General features: G+C 38.7%; 1 protein-coding gene across 4 annotated transcripts in view; it reads right to left on the minus strand.

Annotated features, from left to right (window-relative positions):
• The window catches only part of LOC127425396 (zinc finger transcription factor Trps1-like), a 158,933-nt gene that overhangs the window by 74,832 nt on the left and 64,055 nt on the right, over nt 1–20,046 (minus strand). The gene's annotated exons all lie outside the window — the stretch shown is intronic.

Genomic DNA, 20,046 nt, shown 5'->3' on the forward strand with positions numbered 1-20,046 from the left:
GCCCCCTACTGAACATCGTGTCAGTCTGAGATTAGATAAAGAGACAGAAGCAATTGAGACAGCCTAAATATATAGAAGAACTGTGGCGAATTCTCCAAGAATCTTGGAACATCCTATCTGCCAACAACCAAGAAAAACTGTGTCCAGGTGTACCTAGGAGAATTGGTGCTGTTTTAAAGGCAAAGGTGGTCACACCGAATATTGATTTAGCTTTTTTTTATGTTTACTGGACTTTGTATGACATTAAGTGATAAATGAAAACTATTTATGTCATTATTTTAGAAGACATCCTCACTATGCAACATTTTTCACAAGTGCCTAAAACTTTTGCATAGTATACAAATATACAAGTAGCTTGAGAGTGTAGGGAGACACTCTGAAACTAGCCGTGGTTAGTTTGCCATTGACTCTGATTCGTGGATCTTTCTTTTCAGGATTCACGGGTAGTGAAGTTCTTCACAGGGAATCCTGCTATTAAACACGTTTTTTTTATTTTTATTCTTATTTTTATTAAGTTGATATAATGCGGACTGATGGCTTCAACAGGCATATACAGTACTGTGCAAAAGTTTTAGGCACTTGTGAAAAATGTTGCATAGTGAGGATGTCTTTAAATTTAATGCCATAAACAGTTTCTTTTATCAATTAACATCATACTAAATCCAGTAAACATAAAAAACCTAAATCAATATTTGGTGTGATCACAGATAGGATGGCAGATAGGATGTTCCAAGATTCTTGGAGAATTTGCCACAGTTCTTCTATCTATTTAAGCTGTCTCAGTTGCTTCTGTCTCTTCATGTACTACCAGACCGAGTCGATGTTCAGTGGGGGGCTCTGTGGGGGCCATGCCATCTGTTCTTCTATTCTATACTTTTTGCAAAAGGAATGTTTTGGAGTCTAAAATTTCTATTTCTTATTGACACAATAAAGCTGAAGATATAAATAACCATCTTTAGACAAATGTTTTTGTGAAACATTTTATGTGCCTAAGACTTTTGCACAGTACTATATATCATCAATTAACAACCTCTGAGCTCATGATAGATCTGTCTTCAAAGGTGTAAGTTATTGTTAAAAATCAATTACCCTATGGAAAATATGACTGGGATTTTTACTTTGATAACCAGACTGTTGCGCTTTATTGTGGTATAATACATCTCAGATAACCCCGCCCCTAAACAGCACATAGGAACAATATGAACTGTGATTGATTGCTTTATATGTCAGTCAGATGGCTCTTAGGTCTAATAGGGAGATTCTAAATCAGTTTAAGTTGCAATACGCCCCAGATCGTCTGCAGTTCAGTCAAAGGTCTGGCTATACAAGACTAGATCCTGAATAGTGAGATTTTCTCCATCACAATCGGTGATTCAGCATGCATATGTGCTGACAAGTATGAGTGAGAATGAAAAGAAAAGGTCAGGTATGTCATCAGAGCTGGCCCGCTGCAGGTCCATCTTGCTGCGATTATAGTTACAGTCATGTCTGACATTGCCATTGCAACTGGCCGCGAGCCATTTACGGGTACAAAATTGCACATATGGTCTTGCCCCTTTCATTTTAGGGCTGCTGCACATTCTCCTGATTATGTCTCCTCCTCTCATGCACCCATTCCATCACTGACACTATCTGTGTTGATCACTATCCCTTGATAGACAGCTGTGCAGTGCAGGAGCTGTTGTTAAGCAACACCTGTAAACAATCAATGTTTTTGATTTGTTGATTCCATCACACGGAGAATCATTTCGAATTGTGCCAACTCAGCTTGCTTTGTCTCTAAACATTTTGGGTGTGCTGAAAAATTGCGATACCTGGTAAAACTGTCATTGGTTGCACTGTTAAAGATTACCTTACAAATAGTGCTAATGTAAACTGTTTCCCCCTCCTCACAAAGGCTGCATTTATGGCTCTTAATGATGCATAACAGTCACTCATGCAAACATTATGCCACACTCACCTCAAATGCCACCTGCACTGAGTAATATGACAAATGACAACCACGCATTAACATAAACATTCCAACAATCCTTTATAGCAAAGCTCTCAGTCTACATAAATGCTTACATGCGGTAAAAATAGATGAGGCCCATGTGATGCCCTCAATTGTTTTTAATCAGAATTCCATCAAGCTAAATGCTTTGGGGATTCATTCATCTCTCAAGTGGCCAAGGAGTCTTTGCAGCATAAAGTGGCCATATTTTGAGCTTGTAACAGTCGCTGTCTGTCTGTGGATAAATGTCTTTGGTAAACAGCTCAAAGGCTCCACTAAGGAATATATATGGATCAAAGAAGCCATGTCTTCCTATATAAAAAGCCTAGGCCACAAGCTTGCTTGTTTGTCTAAAACAATTAAGGTCGTTATGAGGGGGGTTCCTGACAAATAGCTACCAGCTGATAGTGCTTTGGCAAACTCTACAGGAGGTTGATGAGAGCAGGGGGGCCAGACCCAAAGACGGGGTTCCAAATTAATGATTGGTCAAGGTCCGAAGCCGGCCTAATCTTGGCCAATTGCTCCTTAATTATGTAAGGTGCTGCCAATTTGAACTGTCGAGCAAATCAGGATCATCATGCATTCATCTCTCGCCTGAATCCTGATTGAGTCTGGTCATTATTCGGGCGGAACTCATTTTCGCACATGGAACCAATATGCCGGCCAGATGTTCATTTGCAGTCGGGTACAGAGCTCAGCGACTCATCTACACGCAAGAGCAGTTTCCCTTGATGCTAGGGCTGCTGTATCACACCACGTTCAGGAGCAAAAGACATGAGAGAGAGGAAAAAAGAAAGGGGGAGTGATTGATAGAGGAAAAAAAAGAAAAATCCACCGTCTGGTCAATGACTTTTGTCGTGCATAGTTAAAACAGATGTCTTATTGCAGTCAGCCTGCTCTGGGGTTGATTTACTTTGTACCTGAAAATCTAATTGCACAATGCTTGATGGTAATTTGTTAGCATGTGTTGGAATAAAAACATTTGATCACAAAAAAAGAGTGGTGAAAATGACAAAAAGGGAAAGTATCATAAAAGTGGTCCATTTGACTTGTGCTATATTCCAAGACTTATGAAGCCATGCAAAAGCGATTGTTTGTGTGGAACAAACCAACATTTAAGTTGATATTCAATGATAATCTTCCCTTCCAATGAGCTGTTAACCACTGTGATCAGATCATTGATTCAGTTATTCAGTTGATTCACACAATCACTATCGTATGGCTTCAGAAGACTTATGCATGCACCATATGGACCACTTATGATACTTTTATGGTCCTGCTTTATTGACTGGAGGTGGCTCAGAGTTGAGTAATTGGCTTCTTTGCACAACATCAAATGGGATCTAAACGGTGATGAGATGTACTTGCGGTTGTCTTATCTGCTTATCTATGAAATGGAATGACGGAAACACCACTTACCACTGCATTATTCAGGGTGGGAGATGAAACGTGATGGAGAGTGGGTGTACAGGTGTTTCCACCGTGAGATACGAGTGGAATCTGGACAGATGAGACAGAGATCATGCACACCCCCACCTCGACTATTCTCCCGAAAACTAGATGTCTGAACACAAGATATTTACATTTGACAAAAAAAACATTGAAAACCTATCCATCATGGGCCATCTGATTTGAATAGGTGATTCACATTAAAAACAACGTATTGCACAATTCATTATAAAAGTTTTGGTGAATGAAAGCAGACATGGGTGGTAAGGAGGCAGGTTTCCGGCACATCACATTTTTAACAAGGTGATTCAGTGCAGCTGTGGCTGGAACATTTGAAGGGTGGGCACACCAAACCTCAACATCCAACCTTCTACCACCTATAGAAACCATGTTTGGATCTTTACTGTTGGTTTTGTTTAAAGAGATAGTTCACCCAAAAATGGCATTTCAGTTATTGTAAATAATGAAAGAATTTTCATTTTTAGGTGAACTATTCCTTTAAAATTCAGAGGCCCTGATAGCAAAACATGCACATTGTGAAAGCTTAAGTCTACTTCAATACAAAAGCCTTTTCTTTGTGGCTTGAGTCATTCCCATTGCATAAATGCTATATACTGTACGTTACAGGTACTGTGCAAATATAAGTTAAGCGAGGCGTGCAACCAAACATAACAGAAGTTGCAGTCAACTTCACATAAGTCCCATTCAGGCTCAAGGTAGATAAATTAATCGCTTGTTAAAAAAGGTTAAAAATGGCATGGAAATTCATATGGTGCATGAAACTAATGCTGAACAAACATGTTATGAGAGCAGCTGGCCATCAGTGAAAGGGCTTGATTTGAGATGGTGGAGAGGGATGTAATCATGGCAGAAAGACAGATGACTGAATTACAGCCGATTATGTCTTGCTTCAACTTTAAGCACAATCTGCCCATTATGGCCCATGGAACAGCAAACTTTGCTCACAACCTCGCCATCCTTTCCATTCTACCTCCTGGCCAGGGCGGCCAAACCCCAGAAACAGGGTGAATACACATACATAGTCACACAATCTGTGCTCGCCCCTGCCTGGCCTGGTCTGGCATGGCCGGCTGGCTGCACAAGGGTGTCAGTTTGTTTCTGCAGAAGTCAAATTTCCCATCATTCCATAGACAAAAATAAACAGGGTGTCCTGGAAGACAGTTGAAACAGCTCAGTGTATTCCACCCCTTCAGACGGTGAGGTCATCCACAGCACTCCACTTGCACACAGACTGCAGACCGTAGCAGGTAGTCATATCCCCCTCCTTCACCCATAAAATGTGACACTCTGTTACAGAATTAATCTGCGAGAAGAAAGGTTTTCCACGTCCTGTCTGAGCAGCATTAGCACTAACAAGCATGTTTGAGGACACAAATCAAACATAAACATACATGTTCAACCACAAACAAAAATGGTTTACTGAAAAACAAAACTTGTTGAGAACAAAAATTACAGAAGAAAAGTTTCAATATTTTCTTGACTGTTCAACCCATTAACCAAAATTTTTAGCGTAACACAAACAGCACAGGGAAACACGTAGCCAGAGTCTAAGGAGTGGAGGTGTGGAATGGTGCTGCTGGACTGTAGGTCTTTTGACATTTCCAGAGTTCAGGTGAGAAGTGTATTATCCTCAGATTAGTCCTGCTCACCACCCCTCTCAAACTTTATCTAACCTTACTGAAGCACCCACCTTCCACTAGAAGGGCCAAAACAAGGCCACTTGGGACTGTTACAAAGACTAAGGAGCAAATTATCTTAAAGTTGTGCCACTGTAGCGTACAAAATGTTTAGTAATGTGAATACTTTTTAGATGTAGAATGTATATGATGAAAATCCGGCCTGCAAGGAGGATAATTTTGCCATGCAGATTGCATCCTGTACTTATTTTTGGGGCCTGCCATTCCTGAAATCAGGTGCTAAAAATGCATTTGTACGTAAACATCGCTATGAGTGGACACAATTTTTTCTTAATGAATTCCCCTCTAAGAGCGAAATAAGTGCATTGCAAAATTTACTCGTTAAAATAGGATGGAAACATCAAGTGAAGATAACAAGGTATCTTCCTAAAAAAGCAAGCAAAAAAAAAATAAAAATAAAAATAAAAATAACAATAAAAGTGTAATGGTCTCATTAGCTTCTCCGAGGCCCCTACAGATAAAGAGTTTTAATTTTACTCAGTTTATTTTCTTTGAAAACTGTCACTGCCCTTAGTTAATCCTATTGAAATCTTTACGTATAGCCTGTTCTAAGGGTGTGCTCTCTTTTAGTCTGTGTCTCCTCTCATCTAGCCAGTTCATTTCCAAAAGATTGTTATTCCATTGTATCTCACCCAGAACTCTGATCTACTCAGCACTGACCGATGAGGGAATTATAACTGCCAGTGCCGCTGTTGCAGCCATAAGAATGTTCAAGTAATGAGATGCAAGGAGGAATTTGTGATTAGCGCTCACTGATCTATATAAGCCAATACTTATTATCACCAAAGGAAAAATATCCTCGGTCATCTTTCTGCCAGTCAGGCCGACTTCCTGAAAGGGCAACCAACCTATAATTCTGCCAACCTTCCATTCTGCTATTCTGGAACAACTGGGCATAGAAAGCAGATCTCCACATTAAATCAGAAAGCAGAACTGTGTGCTTTTTTTGGAAAGCACATGTCTTGACATCATGGTTTGCATACGTAGTACCTGTGCATATCATTCCATTTCTGAATAAAACAACATTTATTTATTTTTTAAACCACAACAGTGGTACCTAACAACCATAAACTAGTTAATCTATGTGCTTGTGTACTCCTAAAAGTTAACAAAATTGAATTTTAGCAGATACGTACACTCACTGAGCACTTTATTAGGAAGACTTTGGTCCTAATAAAGTGCCCAATGTGGTCTTCTGTTGTTGTAGCACATCCGCCTCAAGGTTCGATGTTTTGTGCATTCTGAGATGCTATTCTGCCCTCTACAATTGTACAGAGTGGTTATCTGAGTTACCATAGCCTTTCTGTCAGCACAAACCAGCCTTTGCATCCACAGAACTGCCATTCAGTGGATGTTTTTTGTTTTTGGCATCAATTCTGAGTAAACTTTAGAGACTGTTGTGTGTGAAATTCCCAGGAGATCAGTTACAGAAATATTCAAACCAGCCCGTCTGGCAACAACAATCATGCCACGGTCAAAATAACTGAGATCACATTTTTTCCCCATTCTGATGGTTGATATGAACATTTAACTGAAGTTCCTGACACATATCTACATGAAGGTTGAGCCACCCAAACATACAGTTTCAATACGAAATATGTTAACCCAAGAAAGAAAAAGGCATTCACCAAGCATATTCATTGGGTACTAAAAGTAACATTTTGAACATTTGCAAAAGATGATACAATCTTTTACATATTTTAGTAGATATAGAGTCACAAGGATAAACAACAATATTGTGTTCTAATCTTTGTGGCACAATTAAATATCAACTGCCCATGCCCTTTCTTGTTGGGAAGCAACAATTATGCAGTATTAAAACTAGCAATGTTACAGAAATCTGTGTGCCTGGTTGGTCTGGAGATTCTCTCAGAGTCCTGTGGTGAATACTTTAAATGAACAGACTACGAACAAAGGCAAAAAACAAAACAAAAAACAACAACATCATGTTCTTGCTTCCTGTGCTAAAGCCAGCTGTAACAGCCAAAGAAGGGCGAGAGGTCATGGGGTAGGACAGGTAGAGCTCCACTGGCTTCCCTGACCAAGGAGATAGATTAGAGGGCCTATTCATCTGTACATGTCAACAGTAATTACGGATTTTAGATACTGATGATCAGCAAAAAATATTTTTCATCATCCTCCTATTATTTTTTTCTTCTCACCAGGAAACAGCCCCACCCATCTCATTCATCTGCACCAGTGGGGTGGAACTACATCTGTATAATATTCCTTCTCTGGTCTGACAACACATCATTACAAAGGGGAGGGAGGAAGAGAAAAAGAAAAGGCTATAGAAAATGAAACACATTAAGGAAAAAATTCCAATGGTAATTCAATGCACTGGAGTCGCAGAAACATACAGCGCAGCTTATCAAAGCAGCTGTCACTAAATATAATTCGAGGCAGCGGGCGGAAATGTAAACAATGGCAGACCTAATGAATTTCATTTCAGGCCTGCCCAAAGTCGACGTTCTGTTTATCACAGCCCTTTCTCCTCGCAATGACTCATTTACGCTGTGTTTGCGCTCACTCTCATTTTGAAGCTTGAGGACCTTTCATAGTAAATTGAGTGCTACGGTCAATAAATTGAACGTATATTTGTAACTTAATAAATACACAAATGGGAAATACAACACAAAGAGATTTCACTTCACTTAAGAGCAAGGCAAAACTCCAAAACACAGGTGTTTGCAGTAGTAATGTAGGGCAAAGAAAGAGCAAAATGACAAAAAAAGCAATATTAGTGTGATTAAAAAGAGCGAATCATGCTCTAAATAGGTCGCCTATTAGAACCTTCCTGAAAAATTATGTTCTCTTACTTTTGTACAGTGTCCAAAAAGCTTTGTAGATAATTGTATATTCTAGAACTAGTTATGTGTCCAATATACAGTGGGGTGACCTCTAGGGAAAATTATTCTATTTTGCATTTTTAAACATCAATTATAATTTTTTTTTCAATACAAATTATGACAAATTGACATAGAAATAGTAAAGAATTGTAAAAATATCTTCATAATTATTATTACAATTATCTTGTAATTTTTTTCCCCCGTAAACTTTGTTTTGTTCCAGGTTTAAATCTAAATATGTTTATATTTTGAATCCCATATTTTCAGTGTGGTGACTTTTGGACCCCACTGTAGATATATGCACATAGAGTTATAGATCCCTATTGAACTAAATGCTCATAACAATCATCTGCCCTTTTAGCTCTGTGCATGTTGTGGCTCACTGCTTCTAAGCTAGAATCACTCTTTGATACTCAAGAACTAATCGTGCATTCAGAGACCTGTGGACACTGTACAAGGGGAAATTAATTACTGGTTTCTTCAGTTTACGAAGAAGTTTACTTCTGCCGCTTCTTTGTTCTCAGCAGTCACCCTGGTGCTGGGAGAACTTACTGGGAGAAATTAATTGGTAATTTGGAGATCTGCAGGAGAAGATGACACCAGTTGCTTGGTTGCTCCCACCTAGAGGGGTTGTAAAACCTCTGGAGGGCTGGAGACTGTATGTCTTGCTAAGGGGCTAAAATGGTCAGATTGGGCAACACTTCACCATGTTCAACCTCTGCATCTGCATGAAAGGGCTGCCATGTCAGCATGATACCGGAAAGAAGCCTTACCTTGTAGAAACTGTAGTGAGAGGCGAGAGAAGGATAAACAGATGGGTTGCTTTTGTCTGGATCCTTGGGGAAGAACCATCTGTCTTGCAGAACGATGCAAAAGCAGCTAAACTTCCTCCCCTGTGCCAACTCACTCCAAACCTCTCCCACTCCTACATTCTGCTACTTCACGTCAGCTATGCCAAACATGGCCATTCATTCATAATCTCCCACATTCATCCACACAATGGGCTTGAGAGTGACTGTATGTTCAATGCCCCGGAGTCTGCACACAATGGTTTCTCAAACATGCCAGTGGCTCGGCAACTAAAATCCAACAGCCACATAGAACAGGTTTGAAATATCAACAAAGCCTTGGTTCGAAGCAAGAAAGCTTGGCCTTTGGGTAAAACAGCAGATGTTCCAGTTCTCATGTCATTGTGGACCCTGACGCATCACCTGCCTGATGTGCCTGCTGCATTCCGCTAGGTAATCATGCATTTTATTTGCTGCCAGGCACAGCTGTTTTGTATTTGTGTGTTTGTTTAGAGGCCTCTGGCTTTGCACAGGAGCTCGTTCTAGCCCTCGGTTGCATCTCAACTGGATTTCTTTGCCCTGTTTACACCTGGTATTAAAGGATTATTCCACGTTCAAAACAAGTTAAGCTCAATCAACAGCATTTGTGGCATAATGATGATTACTACAAACATTTATTTGGACTCTTTAAAAAAAAAAAAACAGTGAAGCACTTACAATGGAAATGATAGGGCCAAATATAAATGTCAATAAATGTTAAAATAGTCACTGTTTCAACAGTATAGCCACAAGATGTAAACAATGTGTGTTAACATGATTTTAGTTTAATACAAATTGCTTACTAACCTGTTCTGTGTAAGTTATATCCAATTTTAGAACTGAGTTGCCATGAAGACGTAACACTGTAAACCCTAAGCCCCTAAAATGCCTTTAACCCCCCCCCCCCCCAAAATTGGCCCAATCCACTTTCATTGGAAGTGCTTCACTTCACTGCTTTTTTTTTTTTTGGAAGGGACAGTCTAAATTACTTTTTTGGTAATAAACATTATGCCAAAAATGCTGTCCACTGAACTTAACTTGAACTGAACCCGGAATATTCCTTTAAGTTGCATTTTGGGCAATACTATCACAAGTGGACAGGCGAGACACATCACCGTTTACACCTGGTTGCAATAAGTGTCTCGTTTGGCCACTTGTGTTTGGATTTCAAGGTAAAGGTGTCTGATTTTATGATGACAAATATCAATCACTATGTCATTGTGTTACAAAGTAACAAATAATGCGCAAAAAAGTAAAAGAAGAAACTCACTAAATTTCACCCAATTATACTTGCATTTAATCTAAGCACAAACATGACATTTAGAGCAGAATTCTCAGTTATTTTAACGGAGTACCTGTATTAACTGAGCTTCAGGTGTGTGCGCCTCACATCTGTGTCTCTGCATGCTGATATCAGGCACACTAAAGAAGTTCATTAATGTTCTTGTACACGTATGTGTTTTTTTTACATTTTCCCATCAGATGATATTTCAGACGATTTTTCCTTTCAAAACTGCACACAACCATCAAGGTTAAAAACTCTTTGTTGTTGCATAGCAGTTGATTGACAGGTAAGCAGGTGGTGCTTTGCTGTTTTCGAGTGCCTTCGAGCAGATGAGCGTGTTCAACCACATTTTACCAACTCCGAATGTGGCCGAAGTAGACAGTTCATAAAACATATAGGACCCTTTTTACACCTGTCTTTAGCATCGTCCTGTTTCAAACAGATGTTCCAAAACGCACAATATTACCAGGTGTAAACGTGGTGCTATGGGTGGGCTTCCATAGTTGTGCCATCTCCTAACTCCCAATTTCTAAGGCCTGACACATGAACTCTGTGATTCTGAAAGGCTAATAGGTAAGCAGTCTCTTCCTTAGGCAGCACAGTAAAGCTAATCAGTAGCAACCCAGACTCTCCATCCCACTCTTCTGTGCAGCATGTTAAACAAACTAAACACCTGCCTGAACCTGGTTGAACTACAACCCAAAGGGGATTGAAGGTGGTGGCAGAGGCATGTGAAGAAAAAAAAAAAATGAAAAAAGGGGAGAAAACGCTGAGGGTCTGTTCCAAAACATCTATAAAGCGGTTTAGCTGCTTTCAGAGGCAGCATTTAAGGCATCATAGGCTGTTCCAAAAGGTAGGTATCTTAATTTTTCTGCCTCTTAAGATACCATATTCTGGCCAAATTCTATGGTAGCATCGTATGTATTATTCCCCGGTTTACAGAATGCACTGTGTTGAGCTCAATAGAAAAATAAATCCAAGATGGTGGATGAAACGAGATAAATTTTGATTATAAATATGCAGTATCCATTCAATGCTGAAAAGTATCAATAAAAAACTATTCAAAATAATAGAAAATGGACAATTTTACCCAAAATGTTTGTGTGCTGTGTGTATTTATGCTGATTGTGTTAAAATTAGTTGTGAGTCGAGTCTTCCATGCGCTGCCCTTGAGGAGCACTATTTGAATGACGCACGGAGTCTCCGCCTATGTAGAGTGTTCCGAATTACTCTCTTAAGAGGCTCCATTTCAGTTAGAATGCAGCCATAGAAGACAGCTGCCTGTGTATGCAGAAGATAGCAAGCTTTTGGAACAGACCCCCAATGTCACCCTCCTCAAAGGACCGGTTAATCCAACACTCTGCAAATTAAATGGAAGGTTGCATTTGTTAAGGAACAAAAAGGGGCTCCTATATCTTTAATGTGGGACAGGCGGCACTGGACACTGGAATCCACAGCCAGACTTGGTGTCAGATTGGGATCAACCAAGACCAGACTCGCATCTAAATAGAAATTTGGGCTGGAAACGCAGAGCAGAGGGAACACCTTTCAGGGAAGGTGACCACACATGAAGAAAAATTAAGGGAAATGGGTGAAGGGAGAGAAGTGAGGGCCAGAAGTTTGCTTCACACATTTGCCTGTGCATTCTCTTGCACATATGACTTAAAAAGATCACTGTCCATACAGTAAATAAGACTTCAAGGACTTTGCATAAAAATGCTTTATATTAAAATAAGGTGCATGGTAATTGACGATTTGACATTTGATGATTATTAGCAATGACGCTAAAACACACTTTTCCAGCTCTTAAAACTGTGTAATTATTTTAAAGGATAAAATACCACCTCCTACCCCAACTATAAGCCATTTGTAGGTTGACAAAATGTGTAAACTTTGTAGCCTTGTGGGACAAAACATTACTCTTTGTTAGAGACATAGCAGCAATGGTTCAACCAATTGCATGAGCATGTGGTCAGATCGGTTTGGCTAAACAATAGAATTGTATGTGTAATTCCGTTTGGTGCCACTGATGGCACAGAAATGACACACAGTAGCTTCAATATTTTCAGAAACGGCCATAACATTCTAGTAATCTAAAAAATATCATTTTCAGTAACACAATCCTTTCAAAGCAATTTATAAGAGGGTTCCATCTCTATAGTACACTATTATCTCTATATTTACCTTTTAAGTGTTTCAGTAGTATTTCAATATGTAGCATTCTCAATCTGCTGACTCATAGGGGTTTAAAAAAAAGTTTTCAAAATAAATTAGTTGAATAAAAGGTAAAGAAGATTAGCCTAAGGCAGATGATATCAAAAACTATTTTAAAGATCTTCATGCAACATTAGCATCCGATGCAATTCAGTGCTTTTCTCGCTACGAAGTCATCATTTACTCACCCTCATATTGTTCCGAACCCTTTCTTTCTTCTGTGGAACACAAAATGAGATGTTGGCCAGAAAGAAAGTCTCAAGTTATGATTTGCTTTCATTGTATGGAAAAATATGCAATGAAAGTGAATGGTGACTGAGGCAAACATTCTGCCTACCATCCTTTAAGTGTTCCACAGAATAAAAAAAAGTCATACGGGTTTACAATAAAGTTTGGGAGAGTAAATTATGATATATTTAATTTTTGGGTGAAATATTCCTGTAAGGTCAGAAAGTGGAACTATGAAAGGGGCTCATTTGGACCGAGTCGCAATAAAAAGAAAAATCTCTGAGTTAAATTCAGGATGATCTACACGGTTGTAGCTGGAGGCTTAATTCGGCAATAACAATAGGACTATCTTTAGAGATGCTGAAGTGCACTAAGGGGCAACATAAAAGGATAACCACATGATTAGTCTTCGTAGTTGAAAAAAACACATATCTGTTTGCTCCAGGGGTTGACTAATGCCAGCACAACGCACAAAGGGAATATCAATCTGGGGCAATTAACATGACCCGCAACTGGCAGGAGGTCAACTGCAAAAAATTAACATAACCCCAAACAATGATTGTGAGGCAGGGTGCAGCCACAATGCACCAGGAGGGTTAATTGCTGATCACTGGACATGCTGGAGAAGGCACCAGCGGGCAGATCCTAGCAGGCAGGAAAATACTGGACCAGGAGTAATGACCTCTGACATCAGCAGACTGAGTGCTGCCACAGCGGGATAACGCCTCTTTATGGGCATGCTGCATCTTTAAGACTAGAGGAAGCTGGACTTCAGAGTAGCTGATTGTCAACCCTGAGCTGACCTCCTTACAACTACAGATGTGTTATTTTTATCAGGGATGCTTAATATACAGTTAAGACGCCAGAGAAAAAACGAGAGTCTGCAGATGCTATGCTTAGGATACATTTCTCCAAACATAAACATTCTGTCACAATTTACTCATCCTGGTGTTGTTCCAAACCATATGACTTGCTTCTGTGGAACACAAAAGAAGATGTTAGGCAGTATGTTAATGTCAGTCACCATTCACTTTTATGCATTTTGCATTGTTTTTCCATACAGTAAACATGACTGGTAACTGAGGCTTTCATTTTGCCTAATTATCTCCTTGTGTTTCAGAAAAAATAAAAAGTCATGTGGGTTTGGATCAACACGAAGGTGAGGAAATGGTGACCAAATTTTCATTTTTGGGAGCACAATCCCTTTAAAGTACAATGAAGGTGCCTTAATACATTAATATATACATATTCCACATGTACAACAGTTTGTGTGCTTTGTAATGGACAAAAGGCAGTAATGATTAGTCAAACGATACACACAGTTCCACTCCAAATAAAAAGTCTGGCTTTCATCTCCCTTACAATATTGCTTAGTGATTCATCGTTGAGGGGAAATTATGCTCCAGAATCACAGTCAAATGTTCAAGTTGTAATTGGGGAAATTCAGCATCTTAATGATGACTCACATACTGTTTAAAAACAAGACTCATAGTACACCTAAAACAACCTTCAATTTTCATTTGTATGGTGATTTTAATAATTACATTTTATTAATGACACAGGGCTCATTTCGAGGGGCAGTGTAAAGGTGAGGTCAAAAGTACGTGTGTTGTTAAAAAAAAAAAAACAACGGTGGTAATAAAAGGTTTTAACTTCATTCCATTCTGTTTCACAGAGTTCATTAGTCACTGACAAAGTTAATAATATATATACTTATTTTTTTTAATTGAAAAAAAAAAAAAATACAGTACAGTATATATATATATATATATATATATATATATATATATATATATATATTTTTTTTTTTTTTTTTTTTTGTCCAATAAAAGTGGGACAAAGGCAAGAATTGACAGAATGGAAATCTTGTATAATTTACAAGCATGTTTTTATTTGTGGAGGTGGAATTAAATACATAAATAAATAAAAAGGATAAATCATTTCTAAATTATTCTGTACAAAAATAGTTATGTTTGTAATATATTGTTATTTCATTATTCTATTAAAGTGGTCATGTAATGATGAACCAAATTTTCCTTGATATTTTGATATATAGAGGTCATTCTACTATAAAAACATACTGTAAATTTCAGAACTCAACACTTAATCCCCAATGCAATAAAAGCATTTATTGAAACCAAGCTACAAAAACACCTCTTTTTCTTCTTCCGTGACTTCCCTATGTAATTTGGGGGCCCATTAATTCATGACCGCCTCTACAGCAACAAGATCAACGCCTACTTTACGTCACTGCATCCTTGGCCCCGCCCACTGGCACTCTGTTTGTAGAGAGAGAGAGCAGGACAAACAGGCCTAGTGTGGCTTAACTATTCAAAGGGGCTGAACACCAAAGGGGACCCATCTGGAATTTTTAATTATTTTTGTATCTAAACATGCACTTGACAGACGTCTGTTCTTTCGCCCATCTGTGCTATTTTTAATTATTGGTATCTGTTAAAAAAAACTAGATGGATGTCTTTCACCGTTTTGATGTGTTCCCGGCTAAAGTGCACGATGATACTGTATGTGTGTGTGCATCTTCATTGTGCTTTGGACTAAGTATGTGTGGTTTTTTGGTTCATATAAGCGTGGATTGTATGTTTTTTTGGTTCATATCAGCGTAGATTGTATGTTTTATCGGCGTGGATTGCATGTGAACCAGTCATAATATGATTCAAGCTTTGCAAAGGAACTGTTATTGAATGATTAGGCAGTTAAAAACAATATTGGACCCGACCGCAAAACCATGAGTTTAACCAACAGTTTAATTCATGAATATTTCAAATGTCATGATTGTTTGATAGTTAATGGCGCTGCTGTGCTTACAGTGTGCGTTATGTGTAAACTCTGAATGTAGTTTTATAATGTTGTGGAGCTGGTTAATTCTCTTCTGATTGAGTTTCAAATATGGCTGTTTTTGAGAGGCTGCACAATGTTAGCCAATCATAACAGTGGTTGTTTACGTTGAAGGTGCTTAGGCCAAAACCGAGAGTTTCAAACCGAAGGCCAAAGACAGGGTGGAAAATGATCATATATTACTAAATTATGACTCTTTTGGTGAAAAAAAAAAAAAAAAAAAAAAACTTTACTAACATTATCAGCAGACCTCAGTGAAGATAATAAAATGATAAAAAGACTAGGTCATGACCCTTTTAAAATGTTTTAACAAATAAATAAAATTAATGAATCATAAATCATTATATAAATTAATTATGTACTTAAGTCTAGATATTGGAATAAGTCTCTTTAAAACATTTCTCCAACTTTTCTCCTGTTCCACAGGAGACAGTAGGCCACTGTTTACATCACTAAATCGGTATCTGATATCAAAAGTCCAACAAAAAGTAAGACAAAAAGTAGAGAAGTAGAAAAAAGACAAAAATAAATAGCTCTCCAGTTTCTAAGGCACCTCCCAAGCCAAGTTCCCGTCATCACAAGGTCTCACTCTCAGTTATCTGACTGTTCATGCCACAGCTGCAGCTAATCCCTTATTAACTTCAGTCCAATCAATCTCCTCTCAGAGTCCAAGTGTTGAAACAGGTTTGTGTGAGCCTTGGCTCAAGACTGGGTTCTTCAGGTTCTTTGGTGAGAAACCCCTCCCTGGCTGAGCCCGGTTTCATAATACGACAGATGACTCACACGCCAAGTCATGGTAACTCAAAAAATATTGTGACGGACCTCAGAGCCCTGCTGAGTCCCATTAAGCCCTAGCAGTCCCAAAAAATGCTCTGATTCAACATTTCCTGAGGGCTAGAGTGGGGCCTCCACCTCCGCCCCGAAGCTTTCACACACTCGCGGACACGCCTTGCCTAAAGACTTAACCACCGACCGTACCACGCCCGGCTTTCTCCCCTGCCAACCATTTTCCAGAACCATCCAGAGAGCAGTAAGCAAGCACAAGGGACGTACAGATCACAAACCGATTCCCATTGTCCCCTTTTAAATCTGTAATTTCTGCGTCACTAGCATCACCAAATGAAAATACAAAAATAATCACATTTTAACATTGAAAAAACTACAAACGTCAGTTTTAATGAGAGGGTTTTCTTTCTTTCAAAAAAACAAAAATCATTTTCTTTCTCTGGCCAATGTGTTACATCAGACAGTGATGCTTTTTGGACGGGAAACACAGGAAGTAACGATTCCCGGCAGGGGCCTCTGTTACACAGAGCTCGCCTTTGAAGGGACCAACTTAAAACGTAAGCAAACACAGAGGCGAGAAAGAACGGAAATTATGTCAGAGAGTTGCAGGAGAGCCACTCCTTCCCCCTGCTGTCAGCCAGCATGGAGATCAAAGAGGAACAGGGAGCTTTTACGCGCACATAAATATACAAAACATGTCGCAGAGCGGTTGAATCCACACCAATGTATATACGATTGTACAACCTTGGCTTTGCACAAAGACATTTAAACGAAGCCCAATTCTGCTCAAAATGTCAAATGGTGAATATATTACATAAAAGCACCTTTGTGGACCACTTGTTTTCACTAGCTGTGCATCTTTAAGCAGTCTATGCCTGTCATATTTCGCCTGCTCACCTTTAACAACTGAAGCTTCTGAAAATAGCCCCGATTGCTACTCGTTTCACAGTACCATTAAATACATTATACATGCTGATTTTTATACACTCAAAACACATGCTTTTGTGAAGCTGAAGCCACTGTGGTAGATTCACCATGTTATCCGATTGGCGTGCCTGACAGAAACCGTGGCATATGGAAAGGCAGATAGCTCAGATGTGTTGTTGCACAGATATAAGACATGCATACATTCATTACATACAAGTCTTTGTGTTTTGCTCACTATAACATAAACACGCATTTCACATCACGTCTTCATGGTCTGACATTGATGCAGAGGGAAACTAATAGGAATTTTCAGGACCGGGGTACGAGTCCTAAAGAGCACACGAGTCAACATGTGATCCGAAAGTGTCACAGAAGCACATCTCACATTTCTTTTTATGACACTATCAGTAAGGTTTATGTTTACAGTTTAGGGTAGGGAGGTAGGTTTTGTTGATTTAAAACTATATAGAGCTTTAAGCTTAAAGACCTCATCTGTTTGGGAGAACATTTAACTCACTTTTTGCACCACACAGTGGACATTTCAACTTGAAATTGCTGCGATTTATGTAATAAACCACATAATATCATTTTGCAAAAATGTTACCATAGTCAGTAGGGCTGGGTATTGATTCAGATTTCCCAATTTAATTTCCGATTCACAAGCCCTCGATTCGATTAGAGTCTGATCTCGATTCAATTCTATATTGATTCATATGGGCACATTTCTGTTATAATGTAGGCATTATAATCTAGACAACCATACTAGGTACAATTTGAAAATATAAATTTTACAAATTATATATTATTAGTAGTTTTTCACTCAATTGTTCACATTTTAGTTTTTGAAAAATTTTCAAATTCAGTATTTCATGAATTAATATCTTGAAATTGCATAAATTATGTTCCATATATATTTTTGTTACACTTGTATTGTTTACTTGCATAATTTGTACTACTGACAAGTATTTACATTGATATGTAGAACACATGCTTAATCCGTACTGTCTCTTTAAGACTAGCAGCATCAGCCAGTAAGCACATATAACGAGAGAAGACGTGTAATTTCTTTAGCGCATCCATGTGTGATTAGAATGAAATGCTTCTTTTTAGTTGTTTTTGATCAACAACTGACTGTAAAAAACAGAAAGTGTATTAAAATGACTATTCAATGACATATGGATCCATGGATCTTGTCTTTGGACACAGAATGAGTTAAACCAAACTTTTGGACCACTGTGAATAAGCTTAAGCTTGAATTTCAAACATAATTCAAACAGAACATACATATTACACAGGAGGAAAGGCTCCTCATTACCATGGTTAGGTCAGTGTAGCTAGTCTTGAATAATAGTAATAATAATAACAAATTATAGTATTTATGAAAAAATAAATACTAGCTGAAACACATCTTGAAACTTTAACTACAAATGCCACTGTTGATATAAAATGATGTCTAATAGATTTTACCTTTAGATTATTTCATATGAAACTATAATATTTTGTCAAAATATAACAGTTACTTTTACTCATGTAAAATCGTGAAACAATTTTATAGATGATGATGTTTAATGAAAAAAAAAAAAAATTTGCACATAGCACAGTGTTGCTCTTTTTCTCCTCAATGCAGTTTGGCATGTCAGGGCAGCCTACTGTTTGAGAGATTCGACTTGACTTCCTCCGTAATGCTTTAAACTAGAAAAGTCTCACTAGAATTGAAATTGGTCACATCAGTTTTGAGGTCTGCGCTCCGCAATATCGAGGGAAGCCTGGTTGTTGCACGCGCGCCAGAGACAAGAGCAGATCATGATCGCGAGCTAGTTCCATTACACTTGTGCAAAAGTGCAGATGAGAAGCCTTTAGCTGATTGCAAGATTATCATTAAATCTGCCTCAGCAGTCCTAAATAGGCTATCACTTGGGCGGCCGCTGAAATATCTTCAATGGAAGAACCATGGCATTGTTCTTTCCCTGCTGTCCGCGGCCCAGTCTGAACAGACCTGCGACCCACCAGTTGAGATACACTGCTTTAACTCACACACACTCACTTATGTTAGACCCCCTCGCCTCGCTTCTCTCTGACATTTTCTCCGCTGCATGTGTGTGTGTGGCACAAGTTGACGAGTTTGACAGGCAGACAAGGAGGAAAGGAGATGCGTACGCGCAGGTGAGATTCTCCGTCCAGTTGCGTTTTTTTTCTCAATACCGTAGATAAGCAAATATACATGGTATGATAACCGTCAATTGTCATACCGTGGTATACCGTGAAACCGGAACCACAACCCTACTAGCCAGTGGCTAATCGTAGACATTTTAAGTCGCATAGCGTGAGATTTGGTTGCACATACGAGCAATTTACTTGCATTATAGAGGGTTACCATATATAGTGAAAGATCGATCTTGGAATTTAAGAATCGACATCTAGATCGTTCAAACGAAGATCGCGATGCATTGGAAAATCTATATTTTTACCCAGCCCAAACAAAGTTGGAAAAGAGTTTGTACATTAAGCCGTTTGGGCAAAATTAATTGCAGCAGTTTAATACTTAGTATAGGAGTTCACAAAAACCCCCAATCAGAAAGTCTGAACAATATCAATACAATGCTGAGTAATGTTACCAGTAATGTTACCACAGAGATGTGGTGAGCAATGAGTTCCGGATTCTGTGTGTAATGGGCACAACACCAGCTGAAATTTATCATCCACACATAGACGAGTATGCATTCAAAGTAATGTCACAGATAAGGTTAGAGGTCTTGTTTCATCATTTATTGAAACACGCTTGAAGTAACTATCATATCCTTCCTAGATTCGGGTTTACAGTCCACTACTCAAAGCTCAGAGCAGGTATATGTTCCAGTTCTTGGTTTGTTTGTCTCTCTGTTTTGAGGGCCACAATGGCTCTGTTGTTGTGTCT

The sequence above is a fragment of the Myxocyprinus asiaticus genome, chromosome 34, assembly GCF_019703515.2.
Source record: "Myxocyprinus asiaticus isolate MX2 ecotype Aquarium Trade chromosome 34, UBuf_Myxa_2, whole genome shotgun sequence".
Lineage (NCBI taxonomy): Eukaryota > Metazoa > Chordata > Actinopteri > Cypriniformes > Catostomidae > Myxocyprinus > Myxocyprinus asiaticus.